The 17633-nt window shown below is 44.5% G+C and overlaps 1 protein-coding gene and 1 pseudogene across 2 annotated transcripts in view; both read right to left on the bottom strand.

Annotated features, from left to right (window-relative positions):
• Nucleotides 1–17633, bottom strand: part of COL19A1 (collagen type XIX alpha 1 chain) — a 2198704-nt gene that overhangs the window by 73669 nt on the left and 2107402 nt on the right. The window lies entirely within an intron of this gene.
• LOC146817331 (U2 spliceosomal RNA) lies at nucleotides 7809–7978 on the bottom strand (annotated as a pseudogene).

The raw sequence follows: 17633 nt of genomic DNA, 5'->3' as shown, positions 1-17633 counted from the left end.
CTGAAGCCAACATTCTCCTGTTCTTATGTCCAAATGGGCAATAGGGAGACAATGAATAACTCGATGTCAGGCACAGTTAACTATTCATGGTGGTTAGGTGAGCACCAAACAAATGCAGTTCTTGTATTCACCTCCAAGCACTCTGACAACCAGGACCGGACTGGGAACCCAAAGCAGCCCCGGCAATTTTGTCAGACCGGCCCTCACCCATAGGGGTGGGGGGGCAAGTGTGAAACACTGCTGCTTAACAAAACCTGCCTCCAGCACTACTGGTTTTGTTACTGGGAGACGATTTTGCAGCATCGCTGCAAAACCAGCCCCACTGCTCCAAACCTGGCCGTCACTGCCCTATAACTCGTCCCCACCCTTCCAGCCTCCCGGGCAAATGCCCGATGCACCACGGCCAGTCCGGCTCTGCTGACAACATGGAAACCTCCTTTGTTCTTCTTAAATTGCAAAACTGAGATTCTCACTTAGCACATCTCAGTTTTCAGAAAAGTTCTTTGTGAAGCAGGCCTTTTAATAGTAATTTGGGCGGGAAAGGCAAGACATTTCTGTGGTCTAACGATCACTCGGTCTACAGAAGAAGCCATACGGGTTGAGTGTGTGAGCAAGAGAAGAGAACTTTAAATTGAGGATGATGTTGAGAGATTAGCATAACTGGTCTTCTTTTACCCCTGGCAATCCGAGCTGAGCATGATTGCCATCAAATTATATCATGTGATAGAGCAAAATTTTCAAGCCCTGTAGGTCATTATTATCACGTGGTAATCTGCCACATCCATGAGGGTGACCTTTAGATCATCAAGGTCCCTTCCGTGGCGAGCTCATATGCTCTTCGTGGATGCCATTCCCCACCGAGGCAAACAATTAATGCCACAATGTGTGCAAAAAAACATAGAAAAAACTATGAAAAAAACTATGTAATGCAGTGCAGTGAAATATAAAAAGGTTATGTGAAAAGATGTTTTGGCAATATCTCTTTCCTCACACCTAGTAAAACCAAAAGGAGTTAACTCAAGTTCCCGCTATTGATTCATAGTAGAGTACTATAACTCCATATATATGGTCAACATGTTTCAGCCTAAACGGAAGTGATCCAGGCTTTCTTCAGGACCAAATCGCAGCTACTGCATATTAACCAAGCAACTTATAAACACTATGAAAAGAAGAACCATACAACCTCGCTTGGTGCGAAGCCTTCATATGCAGGATGCAATCATCACCTACAAGAAGATAAATCAATTTTCATACTTTGTGCTAATAAAGAAACTAGAGACCAGCAGGCATAATATTATGTCCCGGATGGCTCTAATGTATCCGCTTACCCTGAGTGGTCAAGGCCCAAACCTCACCTCCCTGGAACCCTCCTCGGGTGTAGATGAGGCCCCGCTCTGAAATGAAACAGGGGAAAATAAAAGGAGATGGGCTCTTCAGCCAGCACCAGACTTAAACAACCAAGGGAAACCCTATCTGAAGTATAGGATCCAGCCAGATTATGTATCAATCATACTTCCCTCCCTTACACTCTTTAAAACAAAAAGACCTGCCAGATGTAAAAGACCTGTTTGGATCATAGAAACTGCTATTGTAAGAAGAAAGCACAGTCGCAGGCTCTACTAGCTGTGTGCTTCCTGTATGTCTCTAAATCTTCATGGCTGACCTGTTAGTATTTAGTGGCTTAATGTTCTCAAAGGCACACTTAAAAATAACAATCAGCATTGTGTTAGTTAAACCTACGTCTGAATAATTCCCTTGTGCCGGACAGGAAAGAGGAAAACGTCTTCATTCTAACATAGGGAATTAACAATTGGAAGCCCGGCGTCAGTGAGCAAATCTATGTTCTCACTTCGCTTAGGCTCCGACACCGCTACATAAAGGAACCCTCACTAAAGGATTCGTTTCCGTTGCACTTCCTACTTATGTTACACTCATTCAGGCATGCACTGACCTGTCCGTCGGTACCTCTGGACTCCCGCCGAGTTCAGGGAAGGAGGCACCAGAGTCGTGAACATCTTTGGTATAAATACCCTTTGTTGTGATGGGTCTACATCCGGTTTAGAAAAGCGCGCGCTCCTGCTAGCGGCGGAGTAGCAGCGCCGAACTACATAATGACGTCACACGCGTCTCTTCTGTAGTTTAAAGAGGCGCGCGCTCAGTATCCCACATCGTGGCGCCGCTAGACTACAGAATGACGTCACGCGTAGTCGTCCTGTAGTTCAGTTTCTCGTCTAATACCCAAGTCAAGCACGGATAAATTAAGTTGGGTGTTCAGGTACACTATCAACTCAAAGATTCATTTTGGAAAGCGCCGAACTATATAATGACGTCACACGCGTCTCTTCTGTAGTTTAAAGAGGCGCGCGCTCAGTATCCCACACCGTGGCGCCGCTAGACTACAGAATGACGTGTAGTTGTCCTGTAGTTCAGTTTCTCGTCTAATACCCAAGTCAAGCACGGATAAATTAAGTTAGGTGTTCAGGTACACTATCAACTCAAAGATTTATTTTAGAAAGGTGATAGTGCTATGTTCACTCACAGATATCTCTAGAAATAGAGGGAAAGGCTATTTTCTTAGGGCAATCATTAGTGTCAAAGCGACCCTGATAATCTTTTTCCGTTAAACAAGGTAGAACAAGTACGTCTATGATGGTGGTGAGAGCATACCCTGCATAGTGTTGCCCTTTCAGTAGAGATCCCCCCAAAAACTCCAAATCTTGTCTAAGGGAACAAGCTCACTACGAAACTCATGAGACATTTCAATGAACATCATGGACCAGAAGAGTTTAAATGGACTGTTCTTGAAAAACCCAGTATACCCTTATCTGTCAGTGACATATCTAGATATCTATTTGTCAAAGAGCAAAAATGGGTGTATAGTTACACAGTGATACTCTAGGTTTGAATGATGACATTCCCTGGGTTAGCCTTTAATTTGTAGGCAGGCCCAACTGAATCTTAGAATACTACATACCTGATGAGTTGGCCATGGTTTGGTTTGGTCACTATGTAACTTTTGTAAACATTAGGGCTATCACGAGTACTTCATGGCCTTTAGATGACCATCAAGATTACACAACACGAGATGAAGTATACAGATATAACGCAACAATGTATATCTCGGTACTACAGAACCTACCAGTGGCATGCCTTTTATAAGATACATATGGTGACATCATTTGCGTGAAGGCTCACACCAGGCGCAGGATGTTCATTTCCCTTCTATTGTAGTGTCGACTAATTCAATAGGAGCAACAGGGATGTGAGAACTATCACCATTACCCGTTTAGGACTATATACAAACCTTTTTTTTTCACATCTAGTGACATGTGGAGACTAATACGTAATGTTATTCTGCTTGTTCCCTTAGACAAGATTTGGAGTTTTTGGGGGGATCTCTACTGAAAGGGCAACACTATGCAGGGTATGCTCTCACCACCATCATAGACGTACTTGTTCTACCTTGTTTAACGGAAAAAGATTATCAGGGTCGCTTTGACACTAATGATTGCCCTAAGAAAATAGCCTTTCCCTCTATTTCTAGAGATATCTGTGAGTGAACATAGCACTATCACCTTTCTAAAATAAATCTTTGAGTTGATAGTGTACCTGAACACCTAACTTAATTTATCCGTGCTTGACTTGGGTATTAGACGAGAAACTGAACTACAGGACAACTACACGTCATTCTGTAGTCTAGCGGCGCCACGGTGTGGGATACTGAGCGCGCGCCTCTTTAAACTACAGAAGAGACGCGTGTGACGTCATTATATAGTTCGGCGCTTTCCAAAATGAATCTTTGAGTTGATAGTGTACCTGAACACCCAACTTAATTTATCCGTGCTTGACTTGAGTATTAGACGAGAAACTGAACTACAGGACGACTACGCGTGACGTCATTCTGTAGTCTAGCGGCGCCACGATGTGGGATACTGAGCGCGCGCCTCTTTAAACTACAGAAGAGACGCGTGTGACGTCATTATGTAGTTCGGCGCTGCTACTCCACCGCTAGCAGGAGCGCGCGCTTTTCTAAACCGGATGTAGACCCATCACAACAAAGGGTATTTATACCAAAGATGTTCACGACTCTGGTGCCTCCTTCCCTGAACTCGGCGGGAGTCCAGAGGTACCGACGGACAGGTCAGTGCATGCCTGAATGAGTGTAACATAAGTAGGTAGCGCAACGGAAACGAATCCTTTAGTGAGGGTTCCTTTATGTAGCGGTGTCGGAGCCTAAGCGAAGTGAGAACATAGATTTGCTCACTGACGCCGGGCTTCCAATTGTTAATTCCCTATGTTAGAATGAAGACGTTTTCCTCTTTCCTGTCCGGCACAAGGGAATTATTCAGACGTAGGTTTAACTAACACAATGCTGATTGTTATTTTTAAGTGTGCCTTTGAGAACATTAAGCCACTAAATACTAACAGGTCAGCCATGAAGATTTAGAGACATACAGGAAGCACACAGCTAGTAGAGCCTGCGACTGTGCTTTCTTCTTACAATAGCAGTTTCTATGATCCAAACAGGTCTTTTACATCTGGCAGGTCTTTTTGTTTTAAAGAGTGTAAGGGAGGGAAGTATGATTGATACATAATCTGGCTGGATCCTATACTTCAGATAGGGTTTCCCTTGGTTGTTTAAGTCTGGTGCTGGCTGAAGAGCCCATCTCCTTTTATTTTCCCCTGTTTCATTTCAGAGCGGGGCCTCATCTACACCCGAGGAGGGTTCCAGGGAGGTGAGGTTTGGGCCTTGACCACTCAGGGTAAGCGGATACATTAGAGCCATCCGGGACATAATATTATGCCTGCTGGTCTCTAGTTTATTTATTAGCACAAAGTATGATAATTGATTTATCTTCTTGTAGGTGATGATTGCATCCTGCATATGAAGGCTTCGCACCAAGCGAGGTTGTATGGTTCTTCTTTTCATAGTGTTTATAAGTTGCTTGGTTAATATGCAGTAGCTGCGATTTGGTCCTGAAGAAAGCCTGGATCACTTCCGTTTAGGCTGAAACATGTTGACCATATATATGGAGTTATAGTACTCTACTATGAATCAATAGCGGGAACTTGAGTTAACTCCTTTTGGTTTTACTAGGTTTGAGGAAAGAGATATTGCCAAAACATCTTTTCACATAACCTTTTTATATTTCACTGCACTGCATTACATAGTTTCTTTCATAGTTTTTTCTATGTTTTTTTGCACACATTGTGGCATTAATTGTTTGCCTCGGTGGGGAATGGCATCCACGAAGAGCATATGAGCTCGCCACGGAAGGGACCTTGATGATCTAAAGGTCACCCTCATGGATGTGGCAGATTACCACGTGATAATAATGACCTACAGGGCTTGAAAATTTAGCTCTATCACATGATATAATTTGATGGCAATCATGCTCAGCTCGGATTGCCAGGGGTAAAAGAAGACCTTCCATCAGCATATATATCACTTACTGTGTTTCTTTGTAGACCCCCAGTCCTTTTTATGTAGTTGCTTCAGTTTGGAATAGGGGATTTGGACTTGGGTAGGTCTTTAAATTATTTTTCCCTTAGACCCTCCTCTCACTTGTTGTATTGAGATTAGCATAACTACCGAAGAGTCAACTAACCACAGTGTTTTTATATGAGTATTTACGTCTGCACTATAATCCATGGTACATCACAGACCACATTTGCAGACAAATTTCTGGCTTTACACAAAGCATGCTTTACAAACTATGCCTTGACATGTACATCTTTTATACATTTCTGATGATATGTAGATGTGCTCATTATATGTAATAATTTTTTTTAAATGCAATGGGTATATGAGAAAAGCACACATACCTTCCCTCCAATGTATGTCACCTGGCTTGAGATGCTGGTGCTTGATAAAATTAAGTACTTGGATGGTGCTCTTCTGCACTTATGTATTATTTAGATCCATACTGCAGTTTAGAATTGTGTGCTATTTTACTGCATATTATTTTGAGTTGTCAGTACTTTTCGAACAAGCGAACATCGTTATTCACTTTTTTCACCGATCTGTTTTCTGCTTCATACTAGCAATAATCATTACAAAAATATTTGGAATAAAATTACACTGATAGGCTGTTTAGCACCCTGTAACATTGCACAGGTCGGAGTTTTGTGTACTTGCATTGGAATATACTGTTTGCAGCAATAACATTGTTGTAAATACAATTGTGGTTAATTGCATCTTGGCGAATGTTAGCACCACAAGGTAGCAACAGACTATGAACGAGATAGGGATGTACTGGACGCCATAATCAACATATGTTAATGGGCACAAGATGCAACTGTGGAGAGTGTGCTTTTCTTTTATTCACTCTCCCTCCTTTTTACTCCCCAACCTTAAATGCCAATGTACCAACCTAGTTGCCAATTCAATAAATACAGTGAACTAAGGTAAAAGGCTCATCTGTATGGCTCAACAGTGCAGGGCCTGATGTACAGGAAGACATTCACAGTAACTCTTATCTTGATATTGGCCTGTTTTCACAGTGAGGTTTTAAATAAAATCAGCCATTCACGTTACATATCGAAGGCGAATTCAGTTTACATTGGATTAACACGCTACAAGATTGGATTTACAGAATAAAGTTAATTTCACTATTTTGATATGCCAGTCATTTTCATAAAGTTTAAAACACATGATTCTTCAGGTTGCATGCATAGACTCGATATGAAAATAAATGAAATGTCCCATCTTGGCCTAGCAATATATGATTCGAGAGCAAGGCTTGATTAATCGATTTAAGTGGAAATTAAACTAGGTTTTTTTTTCTTTCACCATCATATTTCTTGCGGTTGTTTCCTTTTATAATGTCGCAATATACTTAAGTCTGAATCTGATCATTTTAAAATGTCTATATATTTAAGTGAGCTATGAAACATACAAATATACATTTTGTATCGGAGTTGACTCCATCACGTCTAAATGTTTATGTTCTGAGCACCCTTTTTTCCACAGTCCCAGATTCTGTAGGATATTACATTTCTTTTGGTTATTAAAAAAGCAACAATTATGTTCCTGCCTGTGACAATACGCAATGGTTAAAATGGAAATTAGCTTTGAAAATCTAAGTGATTCTACAGGTATGTTTTAGTGTTTATTGTATAACTAAATATCATCTCTTTGGAGCTTGAAGAGTGTATGGCAAAGTGACGTCATGACATGACTGGCATACCTGTACCACAGCACATCACACCTCATGTTCTGCTACACTAATCCTTTTTAAAACCTTGGCTACTGGATTAAACATCAAGGTGGGGTTAGAGGAAGCATAGAATGTATACGGTTTGGATAAGAAATACTCTGTTAGATCTCATAATTATTTTCAGTTCAACGCTTTTGTCTATTCGTAGCCGTTCGCCCACTCAACATTAACACTGTTAAATATTTGTATAATAAGTGTCTAATACAATGAACCCAAAGTCATTATTCAAAATAAGATGTGCAAAAAAGACCTGGATGCAGGACCAGTAGAACACCTCAGCTGTTTCAATCTTCATCTCACAACTGGCTAATTTCAGTATTTGCTAGAGACTCAAAATAATTTGTTTGATGAGCCGAAAAAGAGCTTTTTCTCCTATGTGGCTCTCTTCACAAGATCTAATTCCCAGTGACCCCATGGCCTAGCAACAATGCAGTAACCTGTGGTCTCTGTGCTCAGTGTTTAGTAATCCATCGTGCATCACGATTACAAATGCATGCAATTTCTTTCTGGCCTGAAGAAGGCCATGCAAGGAGAAATCCCATGATCCCCAAGCGTATGGATGAAGATTTGATTGCAAAATCACCTCTTGTAATATGTTCACTCAATAATATGAGTGTAAACGTGAAGAAATTAAAAATGTCTAAAAACATCCTGAGTCTCATCAAGGTTAAACATCAAAGGTATGTCATATGACATTGCTTTTAAACTGATAAGAACAGATACTACACTTGATCTTAGCCAAAAGGCCGAGAAGCGATATGACATTGCTTTTAATGTACTAAGATTGTAACAAGTGTTTTGCTGCAATGAATCTTACCACTTCTGATTGCTAACACTATTCGCATTTGAGTTTCCATCTCGAGATTGAAAAATTTAGTCAACATATACTTTTATAAGATTTTTTCTATATTAGTATTAACCAGTATAAACATTAAGTGAGAGATTATCTATGTAAACTTAACAAAACTCAGGACTCAAAATAATAACAAGCACTGCCAGCCACTGAAGTGATTCTTATCTGAAAAACATGTATTAAACACATTATCTGTACGCACGTTTTTGACAGCAATGGAGTGCCCTTTATTTTTAAACTGGGTTTTAGGTAGTGAACCATGTATTCTACAAATCTTAATCTTAAATCTGTTATAAATTACAATTGAAGTTTTTTTTAAATTATTTCAGGGCATTTTTCCAAATGTTTTGAGGGGGTCTTTAAAATATTGCTACCATAGATCACCTTACCCAGAATCTAGTTTGTATTTAAAAGTACCAAATCAAACAATTTATTTGTGAAAGCACATTATCTCATGAATTATGTTATTGGTATTTGCTAGGTATAACTCTTTGGTTTCTACTCTTCTCAAAATGTTGTTGAACAATAACATGGAATGGTTTATTGAAAATACATCTCATTCAAGATTATGGGGGTCATTACGATGACGGTGAACCTGCCACTGACAGGCTTTCGGTGGCGCGTTCACTGCCATAGTGAGGCTATTTTCCGCCCGCCATATTATGATGGCACGCTGTACCATGGCGGTCAGAAACACCAACCGCCACATATTTGACGGGCTCCTTGAGCCCACCGTTGCTACGTAGGCCTTAAGCATAAAATGCATGCCCGGTCGGATTACGATGCTGGCACCCTGCCAGCCTTTCCATGGTGGTTCACTCACCATTGAAAGACTGGCGGGGATGGCCTTTGGGGGTACATTGCGGGTCCCCCTTGTGCAGGGGCAGTTGGTTTATGCACTTGACCCTACATTTCCCTGCACCATGTGGCAGGCTGCGCGTGAAGTCTAAAACTATTAAAGGAGCTACATTATACAGAAATAAGTAATTCAGTGTAAGTTACAATTACATTATTTCTCTACCTATTCAACTTTCGAAAAATAATAGTAGTCTAATTCTTCTGTATTTTATGATGTAATTATGCTTTTATGGTTCACTTTAAGAACCAAAATAAAGATAAAGATATTAATAACACTGTGCAACCAGCAGGCAAGTGTTGTTTTCTGTATTCCTTCTGCACATGAGCAGATAAGGTCCTTCTCATTTAAAAAAAGAACATTACAAGCCTCTACCAGGAGGTACTTTTCCATATTTTTTGAATTCACAAACATTCCCCGAGGTACACCTGGAATGGTACACCATGCACAAGTTTCAAGGCATACTGGGAATGCCATCTAACCTTTTTGTGAAGGCTCCATTTCTTCTATGCAGAATTCTCCATGGCGGAGAACTCCGCAGTGGATGAATGGCGCCTTCGTTGTAAATGTATATTTTTTACTACAGATGAAACCTTTTAGCTAATGCATAAATCTCTTCCTCTACACCCCTAACATGTCGGGGGGTGATCCGTCCTTCTTCCCATCCTGGAAGGTTTGCTGCTCTAGCCCTGTACTCGAGTAAATCTCTGACCATTTCCAGGGTAGGAAGTGAGGAGTTTGAGAATCACCCACATATATGTGAAACCTTCTAAACATTCAAGGCAAAGCATGCCTTGTTACGCCTACTTCCCATCCTCTGAGTGGGAGTACTGATTGTTACCATCTCAACACCAGTGGCAAAGATCTCTGCCCTCGTAAAGCAATGTATGCCAGTCAGGACTCCCTTTTTAAATTCTTGGCAGGTATAAAAAAAAGTACATTTGGTCATAAACATATTTAAAATGTAATTTCCCTTTATAAAAAGTACAACTAGTTAGGGCCAAAGAATCTATAATTGCAATAATACATTGCATAGGTTTTGTATGCTTATCTGTAAGTTTTCTATTACTTACCGGTAATCACATTACTCCCAGTCCTACTCTTGCTTCTCTCCATTACGCAATGAGGCCCCTGCGGCTTGTAGGCACACCCCCTACCAAAATAAAAAGGCACCGCCCCTCCACAATACCTGTACGAACCAAGCCACCGAGAAGGACGGCGGGCCGTAATGGAGAAAAGCGAGAGTAGGACTGGGAGTAATGTGATTACCAGTAAATAACAGAAACATTACCACCACATCCCTCTCGCTTCTCTCCATTACTCAATGAGACATACCAAGCCAAGAAAAACCAGACCAACTGTCAAAGCACAAGCCTAGAACCTCGGAACAAAACACACCAAAGAAGGGCAAACAAACAGGAAAGACAAGCCAGATGCAACACAGCTGACCAAAACCCAGAGGCAATCACTGCCCCCAAACTCGGGCAAGAAAGAAGACCCATAAAACAAGGAGCTGAGGACTCCCCAAGCCAGCAAGCTGACACAACAGGACAAAAAACAGCAGAGCCAGAAGGCGCAACCCCACCGACAAAAGGAGAACACCAGAGAGCCCGCAAAACAGAAGGGAAAGCCCCAAGAGGGACACGTCCACCGAGGGAAGGACCACCCCCCAAAGAAACAGGAGACCAGACCGACCAACAGACCCCAGCAACCGGACACCCAAGCCCAGAAAGGCCAGCCCGGGGCACCAGAAGAAGAGAAACAGAAAAGGGAACCACGTACGCACGAGCACACCAAGCTCCCAACCAACAGACAAAGCAGAGCACAAGGACACCAGGCAGATCCCCAAAAGGCACTTGCACAAAAGAGGCGACAAAAGCTGAGAGACCAAGGCAGCGACAGCCACCAAGCCCCAACCGCAGGACACCAGCCCCGGAAACGCCCGAGAAGGCACCAGGAGAAAACGCTACCACAAGGCCACAGAACCGGAGAATCCAGACCACCACCAGCTCCAACAACAGAGGAACCCAAGGAAGGGGACAGGCAGGAGGCCCCAGAGAAACCGGACCCCCAACCCGCCGAACCAGGACCTCGGAACAAGGCCAACAGAGGAAAACCAGCAGGAGGCCTGCAGGCCAAGGAAACTGCAGGGGAACCAACCCCAAAATGCCCACCCCCCCAACATCCCCAAACCGAAGTGGGGAGCAGTGGAAGGAGGACCCCGAACAGTCACCAGGGCAACCCATGCCCAGACCCCACAGCAAACAGCCCAGGGCCCAAATGGCAGGAACAGGGAGGGCCCAGAGAGAACAGCGAACCCCAAAAAAACACAGAAGACCCGGACAAACGGGGATGCGCAGTAACCCAAGAAAAGAAAGCAGGCAAGAGCACCCCAGGGTCAAAAGGCAAACACCCCACCGGGAAGAACCACATCAACAAACCAGCCGCAGGACAGGCCCACACTGGACAACCCAATCCAGGAGCATAGGCCAAGGGTCCTGCCTCACGGCTGAAACCAGATGCCAACCCCATCCAGGCCGCAACGGCCAACAGAAGGAAGATGAAAGGGGAACAGCACAACGGAAAATCCAAGGGACCCAGGCAGGATCAAGGGGCAGCCACAACAGCTCACCAGCAGCCAAAAGAACCCAGCAGTCCAGGACAGCAGAGGAGGCCACCACCGGCACCTCAGGGAGCGAAAGAAGCAGAGGCCACAAACGGAGCCAAAAAGGAACTAAGCAGAAAGCACAGGGCCACAGCGCTAACCCCCAACCACCCAGAAACGTGAGAAGCAGGAGCCAGAGAATACCACCCAACCACAGAACCAAAGAGGGCAAAGCCAAAACCGGACCACAGAAAGCCACAAAACACAGGCCAGGAGAGCCAACAGCACCAGGCACACCCAGGCGGGCACCCAGCCAGGCAAGAACCAGGCCCGATCCTGCCTAACCCCCGGGAGCAGATGAGAACAGGCAACTCATGTCGGCAGGGCCATAGGAAGAGGAGGTAGCGAAGCCCACAGCACCCGGTAAGCCCAAACAGTCACACAACCAGGAATGAACCAGGGCTGAAAAAGCAGAACGCTTGAGAATAGACGCGGGCAGGAACCACCAGGGCTGAAAGGCCGCAGGACACAGACTCCCCCAACCAGAACTGCAGACGCAACACCCTGGAAAACAACAGGAGGGGACAACAGCCCCACCGGCACAACAAGGCAGGCAAGACAAACCATCGGAACAGCAGGCAAAGAGTCCCAGCACAAGAAACAGGCAACAGGCAGAATCCAGATGGAACAACCAGGCAGGAAGAAGCAACCATGGCACCCCAAACAGCATACAGGGGAAGCTGAACAGAAAAGACCACTGCCATACTCAAGGGGAAGAAACCACACACAGAGAAACCCCCAGAGCCACAAGCAACAGCCCAAACAGACACTGAAGCTGAAAACAGGGACCCTGGCAGGAGCACACCTCACCCCGAAGGCACCCACCGCCACAGCCCATAGGAAGCTGAAAACAGATGAAGCACAGAAATGCAGGGGGAAGGCCGGCCCGAAGGCCCAACCAGCATCCAAAAGGGACGTCCAGCAGCCGGGGGGAAGCCTCCAGCATAAACAGCGCCAGGCCTGCAAGCACCGCAACGCAGACACAGAGGCAGAACACAGGAAAACCCATAAACAAAGGGAAAAGTACAGTCCACCTGTAAGGAAACAACCCAACAACAACAGACAGAGGAATGCAATGCTGAAAACAAAAAAGGACGTCCAACCCAGACGGACGGAGGGGCACAGGGAAAGGAGCACCAAACCCACCATCAACAGACCCCCACCACAGAGGCCAAGAGGCCCAGCACCCAAAACAGAAGGGCCAAAAAGGGAGCAGCACCTGTACCAAGGGGCCCAAAAAGCCACCGCGACAGCCAGAGCACCGCTCTGAAGCGCAGCGACAAGCCCAGGGACAGCCGCAGGTCAAGGAGGCCAAACCTGCATGTGGAACAGAGCAATGCCAGAGAAGAGTAGACAGGACCATCAGGACGAAGGGAAGCCCTGACAGCCACCACCAGAGGACAAGCCTCCACAAGGAAGGAAAGAGCCGAAACCCAAAAGTAAAGGCCAGGTGAACAGGGAAAGCCACAAAGACGACCCGGCAAGACACAAGGCCTAAAGCAGCAAATGAACACCACCCAAGAACAAAAGAGAGCCAGTGAGGACTAGCCGCAGGCCCAGGCACCCACAGCCAGAGGCCATAGACAAAGACCAGAGGCCTACCAACCTGCGCAGGAGCAGGCCCGCACCAACCACTGAGGCAGTACCGGGACCCCTTGCCCGAATGCCAAGCCCAAGCAAGAGACAGGTGCCAGACCCCCGGAGCCACCTCAGAAGGCCCCATTGGGGCCCAAACAGGAAGAAAAAGTGCCATCCCAGCAGGCCAAGACCCCCAGATGTGCACACAGGCCGCCGAAAGACCAGCAGACCACACCTCATGCAGGCCAGACAACCATACCAGCAGGAGCAACCACCAGAGTAGCACAGCAGCCGGGAAGCTCAAAACACACCACCAAAACCTTCAGCACCGCAAACAGGAACCGAGAGGTACACAGCAACTCGATCAGGCCCACTGAGGCATGCCACGTCCATCCCGCATGCACAGCAATGCGGAGAGGCAGCAAAGCAAGTAAAAAAACAAACACAGGAGGCACCCCTGAACAGCAGCATAAATGCCAGCCGTGGAAGCCGAAGAGCCACAGACGTCCCGGGAACCAAGACAAGCCCCACACCCAACCGGAAGACAGCACAGCAGACCTCTGGTATGGACGCACCGGAAGGAGACAGGGAGGAGGATCAGACGCCTCAGCACAGCACGCCGACACCCACACCCCCATCCACCAAACACAAAAACTGCACATCCCAATACAGCATGAAACAGCACAGAGCGAGAGCAGCACACACCTGAGGAACACAGAAATGCAGAAGCAGCCCACCGTCAGGAGCACAGCACTGCAACCGGCCGACACGCACACCGACCGGAGAGAGGCACCGCAAACCTCCGGCGGTGAAAAAGCAGGTCTCGCAACAGGGGCCGGGGCAAGCAACGCCGACCGCAGGCCAAGGCGAAAAAAATGGGCGGGAGCCAAACAAGCCCGAAGCAGGCCTGGAAGGGAGTGCACAAACAAATGGACCAGCATCACAGACCTCTGGCCAGGCAAAAATACACCACGAGGGAGGAGCACCAAACCATGGCCCACAGGAGGCCCCACCAAACGGGCGCCAAAACTATCAAAAAAAGCCACAGCCCCACAGGCAGCAAGGCACCCCCCCACTCACCTGAAGTGCCAGCAGACTCCGGCCTGGGACCGGGGCACAAACGTGGTGGGACCCGCACCAACGGCTCGAATGCAGAAAGAAAAAGAAAACCAGGAAAACAAAACTCCGCAGGAGCCAGCGCTCCGCACTCACCCCCCAGAGTCTACAGACACAAAAGTACAGGTATTGTGGAGGGGCGGTGCCTTTTTATTTTGGTAGGGGGTGTGTATACAAGGCGCTGGGGCCTCATTGCATAATGGAGAGAAGCGAGAGGGACGTGGAGGTAATATAAAACATCTAACAAAGCAATGGCAAGGCTTTTTAGGATTTTACCTGGTTCTTACTTGGAATCCTTGTGTATTACTGAAAAACAGAGGCTTTGTAGCATATTTTAGATGCATTATTGTCAATTAGATCTGCAGTGGTTCAGCAAAATGTGATATTATGCTTGTGGTTAGCATAATATTGAGTAGGAAAACTGGTGTATAAATGAGTGTATGTGTTCCTGTGTGTGTGGAAATTAATTTCATAAGTGGCTCTTAAGAAAACACAGCTTTTTCAGACGACTTCAGGCAGGTAAATAGGCTTTCCAATGAGCATTTAGGGGCAGTGTGCATCAAAACAATGGGGTCATAATAAAGCAGTCACTGACAGCTGTACACATTTTTCTTAAACAGCGAATTCCTATTATTTCACTAGTTTAATGCCTAAGTAAAACATTTAGAGGAAAAAGTATTAGGAAAACACGGCCACGAAATTAGCCAGTGATTTGGGGGACTTTTTATTAACTTAAATTAGGGTTGGTAAAGAGGAATGTTTCCCCATTATTACTGATTTTCAGGCTCCTTTGCTTCCTCTTAGCAGTAGCGCTTCACCACATACACTGCTTTCACACTGCAAGTTGAACATTAATCCTGCATGTGTCTTCAGGGATGAAGCATGCCTTCAGCCCCAGTTAGATAGCGCTCTGCCTGAAGTCATTATGTTGCTTAAAAATCAGGTCACCTCATAGATAACCTGGTTTGGCAACGTTATATTGATCTGCTCTTTTGATAATGAGGAATTGAAAAAGTCATTTGTATAATATTTGCAAATTCAAGTGAAAATGTGTCCACAAGTAAGGAAACAAGCGCAAGAAATAACCTTCATTTGAAGTTTTACAGATAAACATAATACAAAGCAAATCATAAGAAGTCTTCTCTTGCCGCACAGCGTTGGGAGTAAGCCACCTACGCACATGCGCAGTGAGCAATTTAAGAGCAGCATTGAATAACATAGTAGGACTGGTAGTCTTCAAGTACAAAGCACATCAGCAGTTCTACACAGATCCCTGGGAATTGCACTCATGCAACTTGAAGTTTTACTTGTTTCTTGCTCATTTCGCCTTCCGGGCTCCATCCATTTTCTCCTAGCAGGATTAACAATCTTTATTCTTCTTAAAGCGCTAGATCCCATTCGTCTTCTTCTCCAGTCTGACTTACTCTGATCCCAGAGCAGTCCAAACTAACAAAAGATAATAATCAAGAACTACCTTTACGGACAGAGAAATCTGAAACTGCAATAACACAGTGTTCATTCCTTAGCTAATCTTAGACAATGGAAGGGTCCATGAAGTGGGCCTGGAGTGCTGTGCTTGTTCTTCAATGGGAAGGGGTGTTAGTGGGAGTGACCTAGAGTTAAGGGATACATCTGCTGGCTGCTTATGCCCCACACAGGCAATAACAGGTATAGCCTTCTTCAACATTTCTTTGTGAAGCAATTATGATCTGGTTGGGTAAAATGAAAATGTCATTCATGCACATTGGCTTAATCAATGTTGATGGGCCTAGTACCAGGGTGCATCTGCAAACTAAGGGCCGGGTGTGCTAATACAATCGTTGTAAAAACTGGTTGCAATTGGCAACCAGTATTTTTATGCCCAGTGTAGAATTTTCCAAACTGACCAATGCTTTAATAGGTCACTTCCAAAAATTCTGAATTAGAGTAGGTCGCAATCTGAACCACCTCATTAAAATTTATGAGGTAGTTTATAAATTGCTAGTCACGCCGATTGGTGGCTATCACAGAGATGGTGGCCTGCAAGGGTCAACAGATCACCATATCTGTAACTGCCTTTAAAAAAGAAATACTTTTTTTTCAAAGAACCCTCTTTTCTTTAAGGGATATTTATAGAATTTTTTTTTGGTAAAGTTACTATGAGAATTGGCAGTGGTGCCCAGACTACTGCCGACACCCATAATAATTCCCTTTTGCAAATGAGTTACCACCCTAACTTGTTGGTTGGCAACTTTTCAATCAATTTCCACTGCTATTTCAGTCATAAAACATTGATACATACAGACAGGAATTGCTGTTTGGAAAGGACACCTACAACACACCCATTCAATAAAAGAATTTTGTAATACATTTTGAAATACATTTTAGGAGTTCGTAAATCCCTACTGACTACTAAAATGGGTTTGGTATCTTTGGAAAAATTGTATTTGCAGTTGTTAACTCAGATTAGGAGTATTTGTGACCTAAAAAAGGTTTAAGATATCTGTACCTTTCATTTCAATATTAGTGGGAAGCATTGGTGGGTTTTGAATGTGGCGCCCCAACTTTGCAGGTTCATGCATTGTGTTATGACATGAACCCACGATTTATAGCTGTGGTCTACCATTCTTTAATAGTCACAGACAAGTGTAGACAGGGACTTATTATGGCATCAACATGTGTGCATAAAACCTTTTGTGAAAATAAGATTCAGGAGAGTCTTAGCCACATCAGTTGTTTGTTATTACAGCTGCATGGTGAGTAAAATCCATATAACAGTTGCTTCCACTATGTTATAGGGGTTCATTTTGTCTTTTGGCTAAAGTTTCATTGCTGAAGGGCAGACTATCTAGAATGGCTTTAACTGCTTTAAGGTTGATGAGGTTTACATATGAGTGCTTGGAGAACCACAACTTTGGATAGCTAATGGAATGTATGAAACTGTTCCAAAACTCTGCACATTGAATGCCTTTCAAACGGCAGCACAATACCTATACATGTTTACATTTGCGGAAAGACCCTAGAGCCCTACCTTGTACTGGATTATTAGGGATCAATTAGTCACCATGTTTAAATCTTCAAGCTTTTCATTGTGCCTCAAAATATGCACCTCATCGTCAGCTTTTAAGTGTAGTTAAAGTACTTCAACTGTGCCTTTTTTTTACGCTTTAGTGAGACATACATGTTTAATCTACCTTAGTGTCTTTTTTATTGATTTGTGTCCTCTGGACAACCACTACTCAAACTCTAGATGTCATTGATCATACAAATACTGATGAGACAACCCATGTCGAGCATTCTGGAGGTGCATTATACATGCAGCACACTTTGCTTCATTGCGCTGGACGCACCGTTTAAAAGGTGCAC

The sequence above is a fragment of the Triturus cristatus genome, chromosome 6 (genome assembly GCF_964204655.1).
Source record: "Triturus cristatus chromosome 6, aTriCri1.1, whole genome shotgun sequence".
In the NCBI taxonomy this organism is placed as follows: Eukaryota; Metazoa; Chordata; class Amphibia; order Caudata; family Salamandridae; genus Triturus; species Triturus cristatus.
This window is presented reverse-complemented; position numbering and strand designations above follow the sequence as displayed.